This window comes from Ornithorhynchus anatinus, chromosome 2, assembly GCF_004115215.2.
Source record: "Ornithorhynchus anatinus isolate Pmale09 chromosome 2, mOrnAna1.pri.v4, whole genome shotgun sequence".
Lineage (NCBI taxonomy): Eukaryota > Metazoa > Chordata > Mammalia > Monotremata > Ornithorhynchidae > Ornithorhynchus > Ornithorhynchus anatinus.
The window spans coordinates 42,654,254-42,671,321 of record NC_041729.1 but is presented as its reverse complement, the minus strand read 5'-3'; the positions used below and the strand labels follow the sequence as shown (position 1 = coordinate 42,671,321).

General features: G+C 43.6%; 1 long non-coding RNA gene across 1 annotated transcript in view; it reads right to left on the bottom strand.

Moving 5' to 3' along the window:
- Positions 1-15,473, bottom strand: part of LOC114809180 — an 82,703-nt gene extending 67,230 nt beyond the window's left edge. The window contains exon 1 of the long non-coding RNA XR_003756951.2: positions 15,193-15,473. This is a non-coding gene — a long non-coding RNA (uncharacterized LOC114809180). The remainder of the gene's footprint in view (positions 1-15,192) is intronic.
- Between the last annotated feature and the right edge of the window lie 1,595 nt (positions 15,474-17,068).

Sequence of the window (17,068 nt, the reverse complement as noted above, 5' to 3'; positions counted from 1 at the left end):
ATTTTACAAATGGGGAAACTGAGGCCCTGGGAGATTAAGTAATCTGCCCAAAGTTATATGGCAGGCCAGTGGCAGAGCTGGGACTAGAGAAGCATGTGGCCTAGTGGAAAGAATACCAGCCTGGGAGTCAGAAGACCTGAGTTCTAATCCCGACTCTGCCATTTGGTTACTGTGAGACCTTGGACAAATTGCTTAACTTCTCTGTGTCTCGTTACCTCATCTGTAATATGGGGATTAAGACCATGAGCCCCATGTAGGACTTGGACTGGGTCCAACCTGAATATTGTGTATTTATCCCAGGGCTTAGTAAAGTACCTGGAACAGAGTGAGTGCTTTCCTTATGCCATCAAAAAAAAAAAAACAAAAACAAAAAGCCTGGATCTTCTGATTCCCAGCCTCAAACCCTCCCCAAGAGGCCTCACTGAAGCAAAATGGAGTAAGTTCCAATTGCAATTGGACAAACAAATTATTTATTCCAGTGCCAGGTGGAGCTGGTCACGTTAGCAGCAAGAAAGGTTAATGGGGGAAGGGGGGGTCGTTTTTCAAGAAATGGGCCTCATGTACAGAGTTCTCCTTAGAGGTTGGGCACCTGTCTTAATAGATGATCTTGCAATCACTCCAGCACTTAATACTTCCCAAGTACTTAATAAATGCAGATGGTAATAATCAAGGAGAAAAAGGCAAGTTCCTGTAAGAGAGGAAAAGTGCTTATTCAGTCATTCCCCTGAGTTGCCTTGTGTTCTTTATATCTCCCACATCAAAAATATTTGTGGGAGAGGGGATTTGGAAACAGTAGGAATGAAAGGGTCTTCCTTTATCTAGTACTGACATAAAATCCAGAAGCATTACTAATAATCCTGGTTAAACTTTCATCCTCTAGGTTGTGAGCTCATTGTGGGCAGAGAGAATGTCATTGATTATTGCTGTATGATACTTTACCAACCACTTAGTACAGTGTTCTGCATACAGTAAGCACTCAGTAAATATGATTGAATAATGAATCCCCAAGCCTATTTTCCCTTCCTACTGCCTCACCCATGCACTTATCCCCACCCACTAAGCATTTACGTACTCACTCCAACCCCAACCTCACAGTACTTAGGTACATATCCTTATGCTCATTTGCTTCCCTTATCTCTAGTTATCATCAATAGCATTTATTGAGCATGTACTGTGTGCAGAGCACTGTACTAAACACTTAGGGGAGTGCGGCACTTGGTAGACACGTTATCTGCCCACAATGAGCTTACAATGTAGAAGCGTTCATTTTAATGTCTAGCTCCCCCATTAGACTCTAAGCTTGACGGCAAGGATTATGTCTGCCAACTCTACTGTACTCTTCCAAGCTCTGCATAAACCAAGAGTTCAATAAATACTATTGATTAATTGACTGAAGTCTAGTTCCCAAATGAGTTCTCCTACAAGCCTTCCAGTGAATTGGCATGTGATAGGCCTCAGCTTGCCAGGTCCACAAAGAGTCAACCAATCAATCCAGAGTATTTATTGAGTGTCTTCTGCATGTAGAGAACTATATTAAGTGCCTGGGAGAGTACAATGAATAGGCATGATCTTTACCCTCAAGGATATAATCTAATCAGGAAGACAAATATAAATAAAATTTCCAGACAGGAAGAAGCGGCAAAAAGGGACACGTATGTGTGTTAAGTGTTTAAGTAAATGAATATGTACGATGTGTAAAGAAGTGCTCTGACCTGGGGGAGAGGCCAGTGGTTTGTGAGTTCGCCAAGGCTTAGGTGGCAGAGAAGTGCTAAAAGTGGCAGTAGGGGAGGAAGCAGGTTGGGAAGATAAGAGATCATTTCAGGAAAGGCCATTAGGAGAAGATGTGATTTCAGAAAACAGAGATCTCTGCTCGGTCAGATTTGAAGTGGGAGGGAGTTTTAGAAAGAGGACAGGTGGGAGTAAGAGGTAGGAGTTCTAATCCCAGAGCCACTGCTTGTCTGCTCAGTGACCTTGGGCAAGTCACTTAGCTCCTCTGTGCCTCAGTTATCTTAACTCTAAAATGGGGATTAAGACTGTGAGCCCCATGTGCTATATGGATTGTGTCGAATCTGATTAGCTTGTATCTACCCCAGCTCTTCGTACAGCGCCTGGCACAGAGTAAGCACTTAATAAACACCATTAAAAAAAATGGAAAAGAGGACAACGAAATACAGTGACTACATTAATGTGAGAGGAATGAAAATGTGAGCTGGGGTATAGTGGGAAAAGAGTAAGGATAAATTGTATTTGGATCTGTGACCTTTGAGCATTTGATATTTGCCCCACATAATCTATGCAAATATCTATACATTATATATCATAAATTATATATCATCATCAGTGGTATTTGAGTGCTTGCTGTCTGAAGAGCGCAGACGTTTATATTACTGTCTGCCCCCTACTCTAGATTGGAAACTCGTTGTGGGCAGGGAATGTGTTTACCAATCCATTATATTTTAATCTCCCAAATTCTTAATATAGTGCTCTGCACAAAGAAGCACTCAATAAATACCATTGATGATGACAAATAGAGGGGAAAGAGCTGATTGATTACCTTAAATCCAGTAGCCAGGAGATTCTGTTCGACATGGGGAGGAATGGGTAACCATTGGTGGCTTTGAGGAGTGCAGAAAGTTTTGCACAGTGATGTTTTAGAAAAATAATCTAGATAGGAATTGAAGTATAGAGTGGAATAAGGCAGAGACTGGAAGCAGGAGCCCCATAGAGGAGACTGATGCAGTAGTAAAACCAGGATATGACAAGAGCTTGGACTAGAAGTTGGTGGTCTTTTAGATAGAGAGGAAGAGGCCAATCCTGGAAATGTTTTGGAGGAAAGACAAACAGGATTTGGCAACATATGAATATGGGATTTGAAAGAGAGCGACAAGTCAAGGCTAATGCCAAGTTTGCAGGTTTCAGAGATGGAGAGGATGATTGGTTTCCTCTGCAATGGGAAAGTGAGAAAGAGGAGAAGGCTTGAGGGGGAAGAGGAAGGGTTCAATTTAGGCATTGAATTGTGGTAACAAAAATATTTCAGAAGCCATCTGTCCAAACCATACTGAACTGAAATTGCTTTATTTTTTCCTCACAAACCTGGAGACACGAGTGCCAACTCTTTGGAAGTGATGAGGTAGACTGCGCACATAGCTTTTTGATCTGGACCTTAAGGTCTATGACAAGATACAAAAGTTTTCAATTGAGGCTGAAAAGGTGCCCAAATGGTGAATTCCTGGACTATTAGCATTTTGAATTCTCAGACCTTAGTCCTACCTCTGTGCAACTTCAGGCTCAAAATCAAAAGCCAGCACCCATGCCTCGAGGCTTTAAACTTGGTGTAACTGCAGGATCTCAACACTCTCCAGGGATGAATCCTGGAGCCACACAACTCTGCTTCTTATTCTATAGCTCATATTTTTTGTCAAAGACTTGAGGGATAAACAGTGAAAAACCAAGGCCCTCAAAAATACCTTTTGTATGGGTTTTGTTGGTGGAGTCTATATTTAAAACCATTCTCTTAATCCTTGAGCAAAGTAGGTAGTTTCTCTTGCAGTTTAGCAAGGCAAAGAATGAGGTTTAGAGAGGGCCCTGGGTGTTATAAAATAAAGAAGGAAAAACTGAATGTCAAATTACCAGAAGACCAGGAGATAAGTGGGTGGGGTGTGCAGCTACAGATGAAACAAATTAGAAGCTCTGTTTCCTAGAGTCATCTTAACGGAAGAGGGATTTGTTCCAAGCATTCAGTGAAGCAGCACACAACAAATTGGCTTCCAAGAGGTTTTGGCTTCTACATGTACATATCTTCCCTGTGCTCAGATTCACAGCTTTGATGTTTTTCCTTCCAATACCCTTGATATTGAATCCCTAGAGTTGGGTAGAAGCCATTTCAACTCATCCCTATAAAAATAAAATAAAATCAACATTTCCTATATGCGGGTTAAATCAAAGATTTTTCTCCCATCTTTGACACAGTCAAGATAAATTATGGGCTGTAGTTTCTTCAGGTTCAGTCATGAAATGTTGCTTCCCCGAGTCTCCGAAGACCAAACTGAAGGAGAGAATCAAGACAGTAACCCAGTTTATATAAATTGGGTTATTGCCTCGATTTATATATGTTATACATATATATATGCATATGGGGATGGTCCATAAAAGAGCAACAAAAGCCACTAAAGAAGTAGAAACCAGGTCACATGAGAAAAGGCTAAAGGAGTTGAGGCTCTTTAGTCTATAATAATGATGGTATTTATTAAGCACTTACCAAGTGTCATACACTGTACTAAGCCCTGCTTGTCAGAAGAGACACAGTCCCCAAACCACAAGAGACTCACAGTCTAAGGGGGAGGGATAGTAGGTTACTTTATCCACATTTTACAGATCAGAAAACTGAGGTCTGGAGGAGTTAAATGACTTATCCAAGGTAATACAACAGGTAAGTGGCAGATGTGAAACTGGAACCCAAGTCTCATGAATCCCAGTCCCAAATTCTTTCCACTAAGTAAAATGCAAAAGGTGTTATTAATTGTCTTCTAATCTATGAGAGACTATTATCAGGAGGCTGCTCACCAAGGTCTCTCCATATTCCCAAGGGTCTAAATGCTAGGAACCTGGTTTGCATTGCAGCAAGAGAGGGTGGGGAAGACCACAAGGAAGAACATTTTGACTGCTGGGGTGATTAAAACTCTAGGCAGACTGCAGAGGAAACTGTTCGTCTTCGAAGTCTTGACTAATATTAAGTCAGCAACTCTCTTTCCACCTTGGGGGAGCCAAAAGGTCAAGTGAGAGTCATTTCCTGGAGTCTTAGATGTACAGAAAAAGAGGGATTAGTTTAGCTCAATAATGGAGACCTGAATTGGTGGTATATATTCTGACTAGGATTATTTTTTTTTAAGCTTGGGGGAAAACATAGACTGAAAGAACCTATTAGATGGCAAATAACCCTTACTAGTCCTAGTTCCTTGGGAGATGAAGTCTGAGAACTAGGAACCACAAAATTGAAGGTTACATATCTTTCAGTGCACCATAAATGAAGGAATCCCCAACCAGTGGCCAACCCCACAATCAAATTTAGCAGGCTGTTGTCAGAGATGGGCTTTAGTAAGGTTGATATGTTATCCAGTCATCCCTGGGCTTTAGGAAGATGCCAGTCAGAGGCTAAACAATCCACAGCCCAAAGCTAAGAATTAACAATAAAATTAGATATCTGTTGAAAATCAGACTGCACCTAAATCTTGAGAAGAGGAACTCAGATATCTATGAGGCTGATACCCTAGGGGAGGAGTGTGGCCTAGTGGAAAGAACACAGGCCTGGGAGTTGGAGCTCCTGGATTCTAATCTGGGCTCTGTATCTTGTCTGCTGTGACATCTTGGGTAAGTCACATCACTTCTCTGTGCCTTGGGTCCCTCAACTATAAAATGGAGATAGAATGCCTGTTCTCCCTCTTATCTAGACTGTGAGTTTCAGGCAGGACAGGGACTGCGTCTGATCTGCATATATTATATATACCCCAGCACCTAATATAGTGCTTGAAACATAGCAAGAGCTTAACAAATACCATCATTATTATAATTACTTATGTATCTTGAAAAAACAATTCCATGCCAGTCATTTTTAAAGGGCCAAGATTCAGGTTTCAGTGTTCATTTGAATTAATATCTGACACATCCTCTCTCTGGCATCTTTATCCTATTCAAGTGAAGAATGGATTCAATTTTGTAAGGGGGTCTCTTCTTTTACTCCTTGGCCCCATGGCTGCTTGTCAGTGGTGAGATGACTTCCAGTCCCTTACTCTCCAAAGGCTTTTAAAGATATATTATTAATATTATTATTATTGTTCTTATTAAGCACCTGGGTTCTAATCCCAGCTCTGCCACATGTCTCCTGGGTGACTTTGGGCAAGACATTTAACTTCTCTGTGACCTAATCTGTAAAATGGGGATTAAGATTGTCAGCCCTATATAGGTCAGGGACAGTGTCCAACCTGATTACATTATATCTAACCCAACACTTAATACAGTGCATGACACATAGTAAGTGGTTAACAAATGCCATAAAAAAGCACTTACTATATCAAGTTCAATTCTAAGAACTGGGGTAGATATCTTAGATAATAATCTTAGATAATGGGGCAGATATAAAATAATCAGGTTGGGCACAGTCCCTGTCCCTTAAGGGCTCACAGTCTAAAGAGGAGGAAAAACAGGTATTATTGCTCCAAAGTTATTGTCATTTCTCCAATGAATTTGAAATGGAAAACAAACATGATGGGCGGTGAGGGGAGGATGTGCAAAACCAGTCAGATTGTGAGTTTGTCTTCTATCTTTTTTTTCCAAAACAGAATAGTTAGGGATGAAGGACCTGACTACATATTAAAATACCATTCAAAGCACACTTCACATTGGGTGTTCGTCCAACCCAAAGTGCATAGCTCAGTTACCTTTTTAAGCGTCCATTATTTAATGCTTAAGTGAGATTTATCATGGTGAGTGAGAGGTGAGAGAGGGAGAATTTTCCCAGTCCATCTTTTTGTTGAAGCTCTGCTTTCAGTTGCTGCAGAGATTCCGGATTATTTTTTCCTCCCAATTGACATGAAACTTGAAAGAGGGAAGTTAGGTAGGAGATGGATGAGTGAAAAGCTGTCAGCTGAGGTTCAAGGCTGTTTGCAGAGATCAGTAATGGGTTGCACATCATTCTTCCTGCTGGGACAGTGTTTCCAGTGTGCAGTATGGTCATGTGGTTAGCTGTGAACAGAGCCATGCCAGTCTCTTCCTTCCATCCTGCCTCTACTCTTCACCTTCTTCCTTGTGCTTTCAGGTCAGTCCCATTTGGGTACCCGGGGAGTAGAAGAAAACAGGAATGCTAATAGGTGGTGGAATGCCAATAAGGGCCTTAATTCTGGGGGAGGCGGGGCAGAGGCAGTACTATTGAGATCGAGAGCTGCCCACAAATGCCAGGAGTAAAAAACAGCTGAAGATACTTCTTTGGTCTCTGCACACTCCTCGGTTGGCAATCTAAGGGCTCTCCCCTGCCCCCAACTTGGAATACTCTAGCTTTGCAATTCACGCTCTTCCTCAGAATTCATCTAGTGGCATAAGGGGTTGTAGACATGGCTCCTCAATGCCCAAGTCGTCTGCTGCCCCTTGGAACTCTGGGGGAGTATTGAGTTTCTTCTCAGAGCGTGAGCTCTGCCTTGCGAATCGAGATCTTGACCCTTTAGCATCAGCCCGTTAAAAATAGCACTGCTGACACGGTATCTTCATTAAATTCTGTGGGAAATAATCTGTCTGCCGAGGGCCCAGTTCTCTGGGCCAGACGGGAAGTAAACTTGATAACTCATTCAGAAAATGTATGAAATGTGGAATGAATTCCATCCTGGATCAGTGCCCTGCTGGTGTGAGCTCTGGTAGCAAATACTCTGCACCGTCTTTCAAGGGTTGCAGTTTTGAGCACTTCAAATGGCCTAGTCTGTTCTGTGTATGCAACAAGCCGGAGCGGCAGGAAGAATTTCAGCACTACAGTCATTCAGACTGAAGCCCTTATCATGGAAAATTTCACTTACGTGATCTGGCATCTGCAGACTTCATTTACATAAAGTTCTTTCAAGTCAAAACACTTGCAGACAGAACTGGCGAAGTGACGAAGTAGCCATGCACCAACTGTGTCTTATAGATTGCAATAAGGTTATACTGGCCACCCAGAGTTTTCCCATGTGATCTGAAAGAAAGGTATGGGGCGCGAGATACCAATCCGGGGCTTCCACAGAATCAGGCATGACTCAGAGATAGAGCATTTGAGGTAGAAGAAAAGCCACAACAGCAAGACTTGGACAGAGTTAGTAATGGGAGGTAAAAGAAATGAAACAATAAAGACTTCAAGGATTGAGGAACAAATGATTTTCAGATGCTGGAACCAGACTGCTTAGGTAAGGGAAGCAACAGTTCGACAATTTCATTGATAAACACCCAAACAGATGCTGGAAGTAAGCCGGAACTAGGCTCCCGTAAGTGTGCTCTATAGATATAGGATTTTGACAACGTCCATAGATGGTTGCATTTGAAAAGTTTCCCAGTGAATCAGAAGCTTATTCTGACAGCAGCTTCTTCCAGGCCCTTTGACGTATGCTCAAGCAAGGTGGCATAGAATAGGTCTACTACATACCCTTGCTTCACTCTCATGGGAAAGGTCAGTCAAAGCATGGGACAAGAAAAATCTCTGTCTCAATCAATTGGCTCATGAGACTGTAAACTTGTTGTGGACTGGGAACATGTCTACCAAATCTGTTGTACTGTTCTCTCCCAAGGACTTAGTACAATGTGCTGCACACAGTAAGGGCTCAATAAAATCCCACTGATTTGGTAGATCATCAACTTTGATTTAGTAAGCTATTCTTTTGAGGCCTAGCCTTAGGGTCTTAGTGAACCTTTCTCAGTGTAATCTCTGAAAGGGTTGTTATACCAACTCAGAAGAATATCTACTAAAGTGCCCTGCAAGTGAGAATACTGAATCAACAATATTAGCTACTAATGATGTTAGCAAATTACTCAATAAATGGTATTTATTTAGTGCTTACTGTGTGCAGCACTAAGTGCTTAGAGTTAGCAGACTCCTTCCCTGCCCATAAAGTGCTTACAGTCTTATGTAAGAGTAAGAGTTTCTGTTGGGTAAACAGAGGAAAAAGTGCAGGACAGATTAGCTCTCTAAATTCAAAAGAAGACTAAATTAATGTTATTTGCCCTCAGTCAAAATATACAGATATATGAATAGCTAAGCACGGTAGATACCAAGACCATGGACAAGACTCTCCAGTTTCAAGCAGTTTTCACCATTCGATCGTATTTATTGAGCACTTACTGTGCGCTGAGCACTGTATTAAGCGCTTGGAAAGTACAATTCAGCAATAAAGGGAGACAATCCCTGTAAACCCGGGAGTTTATCTAAAAAAATCAGGTGGTAGGATAAATACCATTCTGCCATCATGTGAGTTTTCACTATCCATTTTGCATACAAAATGTTGGGAAGTTAGGAACCGTTCTTCCATAAACTCGACCCTGTTTGATCTCAGCCTGTGGCTCTGTCGGAAGAAACTGCTTGTGACTGTGTTCTTGTGCATGTGTGGTGTTGGGACAGGTCAATGCCCTAGTGCATGTTTTCCTCAATGCCTGGTTTTGCAATAAGAATAATAAGTGCGGTATTTGTTAAGCGCTTAGTATGTGCCAAGCACTGTATTAAGTCCTGGTGTAAACACAATTTAATCAGACACATTTCTCATCCCACACGAGGCTCACAGTCTATGAGGAAGGGAGAGCAGGTATTGAGTCCCCATTTTACGGTTGAGGAAACTGAGGCACAAAGAAGTTCAATGACTTGCCCAAGGTCACATAGCAGGCACATGGAAGAGCGACGATTCAAATCCAGGTCCTCTGACTCCCAGACCCGTGGAGTATATGAATTCCACTAGGCCTTGCTGCAACAATGCAATTCCTGTATTATAATAAAACTGGGTGCATATTATTTCTACAGGAAGAGTATGAGGGAACGCAAACACATTTAGTTAGGAATTTTAGTGATCCTATTTGAGATAGTGCCGTCTACTGCCTGATCACCTGACACCCTGTGTTCCTTACAAGCCCCTGAAACAGGCACCGGTGACCAAGGCTGTATCAACCACCTTAATGGGGACTTGAAAGGTGGTCAGTCCATAGGGGGCGATGAGCCTTTGTCTGGAAATCCTCCACATCTGGGCTAGCTGCTAACTCAACCCGGAGAGGGAAAAGCACAGCGGGAAAAGCAGTTGTTCCAAATTTGACCTCACAAAGAAAGAGGCCGAATTCAGGAATTGTGTTTCCCAGGCTAGAGGGCCCATCCCAAAATGAGAGATCAAGCTAAATATGGTTCCCGGGGTGAAGTTATGGGCCGTTCAGGTTGCCAAGACAAACACTGCGCATCCCAAAGCAGCAAAGGTTATAGGGATAGAAACTGGAGCGATCCCAAGGGAAGAACAAGTAACAAACATGGTGCCATTATTCTTTAGCTCTGAGACAGCCCGGGCCACTTTGGGCTACCCACAGCCATTTCATCTGTAGGGAAGAGCCTTGAAAACTATTTCAAAGGCTCCAATAGTCCTCAGCTAGTTAAAGCCTGCCAGTGATTTCCAAAGGAAATGCATTATTGCAATAATCAGCTGGAATTCCTAAGTCATATTTCTATTCTAAGGGGACTGTAGTGGACATTCCTCTCTAAAAAAGCTAGATCTTATTTCAAAATAAAAGGGCCACATTGTAAAGTAAGGACTGAAGGTGCTCTCTGCTGAGAGCTTCCTAATTTTTTCACCTCCCTTATCCATAATTTGCTTTAATGTCTGTCTCTCCCTCTATATTTTAAGCTCCTTGTGAGCAGGGATCATTATTTCAACTGTATTTATTGAGCACTAACTGCATGCAAAGCACTGTACTAAGTGCTTGGGAGAGTATAGCAACAGATACATTCCCCACTCACAACAAGCTCACAGTCCAGAGGGATGTCTCCTAACTCTGTGGTATTTGTTAAGCACTTACTATGTGCCAGGCACTAACCTAAGCACTGGGGTGGACACAAGCAAATCCGGTTGGACACCATCCCTGTCCCATGTGGAGCTCACGATCTCAATCCTCATTTCACAGGTGAGATAGGCACAGAGAAGTGAAGTGACTTGCCCAAGGCCACACAGCAGACAAGTGGTAGATCTGGGATTAGAACCCATGACCTGACTCCCAGACCCGGTCTCTATCCACTATGCTCTGCTTTTGTTTTGTACTCTCCTAAGATTTTAGTCCAGTGCACTGTGCAGAGTAAACACTCAAATATCATTGATTGATTAATGGGATAGGTGATGTTACAGGGCTAGTGCTTCAAGCCCGACACTCAGAACTCCATGCTTCCTTTCCCGATTCAGGATATGACCTAGGTCCGATGTCTCCGGGCCTCAGCTCTCCCACGTGGGTGGGACTTTATCCCCATCTACCTTCCTCACAGCACTGTGGGATACCTAATTAATTAATGCTTATAAGGCCCTTTTAGATCCGCAGATGAAAGGGATCACCAAGAAGTACGTTATTATGAGATGTCTGTTTACACAATTGCATTTCTACAGAAGCAGAATGTTGTGTTGAGGACAAGGAAGCTGATTGATGTGGGCTCCCTGGCTTTGTTTTAATGGAGAGAAAAACCCCTCAAATATCATGCAAGTGAGGGCAGAGTATAACCTTCGGTGCCGACAGCACCATGAAGTAGGGGCACATGAGGGGAGAAAAGGAGGAGCAGAAAAGCAGATGGGAAAGCTAGCCAAAGACCTGGAAAGTAAACTGCAAAGTGATCAGAGGCAAGATAAGAACATCAAGCCACCCAGGAGGTCAGCTATTGGACTAAAATAAATCACTCCTTTAAGTATTCTGGAGAAAAAAAAAACAACCAGAATTTGTAAAGCTGATTATCGAAACCGAGGAACAGCAGCCTTCATCCATGAATGTGAGAGATTCTCTAGCACAATCTGTACTTGAAAATAGAGTCATGCCCTTAGCCATTCAATGCCTTCCCCAAGAAATATAACAATAACTGGTATTTGTTAAGTGCTTCCAATGTGCCAGGCACTGTAGTGAACACTGGAGTAGATACAAGGTAATCAGGTGGGACAAAGTCCTTTTCCCATATGGGGCTCAAAGTCTTAACCCCCATTTTAATGAGGTAACTGAGGTACAGAGAAATGAAGACTTGCCCAAGGTCACAGAGCAGACAAGTGGCAGAGCCGGAATTAGAACCTAGGTCCTTCTGACTGCCAGGCCCTTGCTCTGTCTACTGGGCCTTGATGCTTCTCAAGGGATGTGAGAATACTAGCATGTGGTATAGTTGGGGCCTCAGAAATCTTCAGTTCTGGGGCCATGGACTTGCACCCATTCCCATGAGCCATTGGATACAAGGGGACAAGGTGAGAAAGTGTGGATGACTCAACAAAATACCATCAACCACTAATAATAATGGCATTTGTTAAAGTACTTGTGTGTCAAGCACTGTATTAAGAAGGATAATCAGATTGGACACCATCCCTGTCTTCCACGAAGCTCAAAATCTGAGAAGGAGGGAGAGCAGGGATTTTTATCCCCATTTTACCCTGAAAAGTTAACTGACTTGACCAAAGTTACGGGTGGCATAATCAACGGTATTTATTGAACACCTAATCTGTGCAGAACACTGTACTAGCACATGGGAAAGTTCAATACAACAGACATTGTAGATGCAATCGCTATTCATAAGAATCTAAAAGTCTACAGGTGGAGGAAGCAACAAGGTCTAGTGGAACAAACATGGGACCGGGAGTCAGAGGATGTGGGTTGGAATCCCAGCTCTGTCACATGCTTGCTGTGTGACCCTGGGCCAGTCACTTCACTTCTCTGCCTCAGTTACCTCATCTGTGAAAGGGGGGTTAATGTGGGGCAGGGACTGTGTCCAACCTAATTACCTTTTATTTACTTCAAACGCTTAGCACTTAGTGCTTAAATACCACGATTGTTGTTGTTATTATTATTATTAGGGATAGGTGAAAATGCAAGACAAAGAAATATTTACATGCGTACCTTGGGGCTGGGGTGAGCATTAAAACACCTAAGGGAGTACACAGCCAGGATTAGAGGCCAGGTCTCCTGCCCCTAGTTGTGAATTCTTTCCACTAGAATACACAGCTTCTCAAACAACTCGGGCATTCAGTTCTGATGGATAAATACGGATTGATGAGGTTTCCACACGACACTTGCAAAAATGTCTTCACCCCCAAGGCATACTAGAAAAAGAATCTGCCTTCTTCCCCTCCTTTAGATAAAAGGTTTTGTTCCCCTCGCAAAACTTGAACAGGGCAAGGGTTTCAGTTTCACAGGAGGGGCTAAGACAGTGCTGTGGGGAGATAGGAGGGAAAAAGAAAAAAAGAGAAAAAAGGCTAGGCTCTGATCATTCCATTTCACGAACCAGAGTTAAGCAAGTTTACCCAGGAACACAACCCAAAGCTTACAAGTGGGCAAACAGAAGATGTAAGAGATTAGAAGCCCTCTCAGACATCCCTTAAAAAGCCCTGCTAAGCCACGATGGCCTTCCAGACTCGTGGGAGCTGTTTGGGATGGAAGCTTCACTGCCTCTGTGCAGAGAGGAGTCACCCCCTCGGCCATCACATCCGTTTGCAAGTTTTCTAGCTGCCGCCTCCCTCGGAGGAGCAACCCATATTTCTTCGCCTTTGGTCAGCAAACAATAGGCAAGGCAACCCAACACCTTAGCCAAACAGGGAGGCAGCGTGACCCCGTCCACTCAACAATTTCCTCTTTCTCCACATGGAATGCGTCGGCCTCCTAGCAGAGGGTCAGGTATGTGGGTGAGTGCAGAAACCGTGTCCCATGCCGTCTGGCCTGTGAGAGGACTCCCTCCGTCAGTGAACTTGCTCTGCCCCGAGCGCTCCAGTTTATGACAATGCTCTCTTCCGGCCTCTTTACCCAACTGCAGAAACTTGTTAAGTAAAGAGCAGTGGCAAATGGGGTGGGGAAGGCCAGGCGACGGTGGGTTATTTTGGGTTCTCCTGCTCAAGTTTGCAGCGCCCACCTTTAGTGCACAGCTGCAGCGAGTCAGGAAAACAGGAAGCCAAAGGAAAACAAGTGTAAATCACAGAAGACAGGGCCGTTACTATATCTATGCCTTTTGCCCGGATCTGTCCTTCTACGGCAAGGTTAGCCAACATCCTCTGCTTCGTTCAAGATGATCCCAGATGGCCAGGTGCTCTCCAGGGTTGTGGGGAGATGTTGACTCGCCTTGGTTTCCCACCCCACTGTGTCACCTCCTTCCCTTGGACTGACCGGGGATCGAAAAAGCCTGCCCTGCCTTTGAAATGGAAATCAAACAGTAGTGGACAGACAGGAGGGTTTCAAAGTTGCCCATTAACCAGGACGGAAGGGCTGGGTCAGCAAAAACAAACATCTTCAAGTTCAAGTCTGAACCACTGAACAGTTGAAAGGAGACTCTTCCCTGTCCCCTCCACCCAAAACCTTCAAGGTGGAGTTCCTTCCCACCACGGAGGGAAACGTTTAGTGGCCTCAGTGGCCCAGGTGTTTGGGTGGGAAAGGAACCCCGATTAAAGAGATCCAGGAATTAGTTCAGAAATATCTGCTGGGAAAGCAACTCTTGCAGTTATCCACAGCTCCTAATATTACCCAGGGCTGCCTCATCTTGCAAGTTCCTTGCTCAAGACAAGATGGTCAGCAACAGCCATGGAAGAAAAGCTGTCAGGAGAAAGAAATTTGGGTAGAGGTAGGACACTGTAGGAAAACAGAGCACCTCTTACTTTCAAAGGGCTTTCTCACCACTTTACTACACTACTGTAGCCCTGTGCAATATCAGGGACCAGATGAGATGTAAAAAGGGGTGGGGGGGAAGCCCCCACCCATTTAATAGAAGAAACAACAGAGACCAAGAAAGGTTAAATAACTTGCCCCTGGGGCATACTGCACCGCAGAGCTAGGATTATACCTCCCCACACTGGCACATCTTGCAACTGCTTAATCCATTTGAAGCGCTTGGAGCAGAATGCTGTCCCACTGACCTGGTTCCTCAACTCTCAGTAGATTTAGAGTTGGGATTGAATACCAACTAAGCCCCACAAGCCGAACTGAGCAAACACGCAGCATGGTCCCTGTCCCCTAAAGAGGTGCACGTTAAAATAGCAACACATACACAACACAGAATAAGCCTCTAACACATAGTTATCCAGACCTGAGAGGACACTTGACTCCAATCCAAAGGACACCCCATAATCTTCCTAAGGCATCCAGATAACTGAAGACTGTGGGTATTTGAGGGCTGAACTATCCAGAGGGCAACCTGCAGAGATAGCCACATTTCCCAACTTCAAATATCTCCCCAGAACATCCAGACCACTCTCTATAGATTGTGACTTTTAAATGCTCAATCAAGAGTAGAAAGTAGAAGTAATAAGGAAAAGGTGAACGGCCATGTGCAAAAAAAAAAATTCCCTCTTTCAGGTAATAGTTCCAAAGTAATTTCTGGAAAGAGCATGTCTACCAACTCAGTTATATTACACTCTCCCAAATGTTAGTACAGCAGTGTGCACTCAGTAAACACTTAATAAATGTGATTGATATTATGGTCTCCAAGGAACTGAGATCACTTACCTCTTCTTCTAAGAAGGAAGTTTAGCAAGGGATTCCAAATCCAACATACTAGGATGGACCCCAGGGAGACAAAATAAAATAACTTCAACTCTTTCAAGTGCTCACCACCCAGAGGCACAGTCAGCTTTGGGGAGCTCACATTTCTAAAGCCCTTTGAGATCAGGGCATGAAAGATGTGCCCATTCCCATTAAACCTAAGTGATCCATGTAACTGAGCCCCTCCAATGTGCTCCGCTGGCTCAGGGTTTGCTACACTAGCTCAGCTAAGCTGCCTGTTGGTTTCACCTGATAGCAACATCCACCTACTAACAGCCTGGATGGGTGACTTTAAGTGGCAATAGTGATAATTACAAAATGGGCTCAGTGGGGTGGTAATACCCCAACAGCTATTCCGTAAACAAATGAGTTCCCTGCCAGCGCAGTAAACTGGCCTGCTGCTAATTGAGCTATACCTGAGAATACATTAAAAGTAATTAGATGCAAGTAGGGCTCGCCTCCAGCAAATGCTGTCTCTTTCTCTGTTGATTGACTGACTTTGTGTAGCTCTTTTTTTTTATCTTGGAAACCCCATTCTTACCAAGCGATCCCACCTACCCTCCCCCCCATCATTATCCTCACACATCATTGAATGGTGGGAAGAAAGGCCTGACTTTTTCCCCACTTATATGTTACATGTCTACCAACTGTATTGTACCCTCCCAGGCACTTAGTATAGTATTTGGCACAAAGTAAATGCTCAGAAAATAACACTGATTTATTGATTGATTGATTGATTGACCATGGGACAGTGACTTAACCTCTCTGGACTCACTTGCCTATGGGAAGCAGCGTAGCTCAGTGGAAAAGAGCCTGGGCTTCAGAGTCAGAGGTCATGAGTTCGACTCCCGGCTCTGCCACTTGTCAGCTGTGTGACTGTGGGCAAGTCACTTAACTTCTCTGTGCCTCAGTTCCCTCATCTGTAAAATGGGGATTGACTGTGAGCCTCACGTGGGACAACCTGATTACCCTGTATCTCCCCCAGCGCTTAGAACAGTGCTCGGCACATAGTAAGCGCTTAACAAATACCAACATTATTAACTTAGAAATATGATAACACCTTATTCTTCCTCCTTCCCAAGGATGTTTATCAAGCAATGTCAATTAAGGGCTTAAAACACTTTGAAAGGTGCAATGCAAATTCATAGCAACAATGGTCAATCCTCCCGCAAGCTAGACTTCCATCCTATTTGTTTCTATCCCTCCTTGTATATCTCTCAGCTCAATTCCTACCAGCCTGCTCTGACCACACAGGTAGATTACGATTTTGTTGGCCTATGATAGCTGGGTTAGAGAAATTGCTATTAGATGGTAAAAAAAAAAATTCCATTCTCTCTCTTCATTTCTTGGGAAATTGTAATCTTGAAGCTGCTGCTTTATAATGTGTTGCCATGGAAATGATTTTTCTGTCATAAATAAAAAGGATTCTGAGGTCAGAAGATCTCCAGCATAACTAGGACACAGATTCTGAAGGAAGAAATGCCAGAATTCTGGAAACATATAGAAAGAAAACTATCATGGCAGTTTTTTTTGGAGGGGTTTGGGCTGAGTTGATGATGGTGTTGGTATTTGTTAGATGCTTATTATGTGCCAAGCACTGTTCTAAGCGCTGAGGTAGATACAAGGTAATCAGGTTGTCCCACGTGGGCCTCACAGTCTTCATCCACATTTTACAGATGAGGTAACTGAGGCACAGAGAAATGAAGTGACTTGCCCAAGGTCACACAGCTGACAAGTGGCAGAGCCCGGATTAGAACCCACGACTTCGGACTCCCAAGCCCATGCTCTTTCCACTAAGCCACACTGCTTCTCATGTCATCTGAGTTGTCAGATGGCCTGG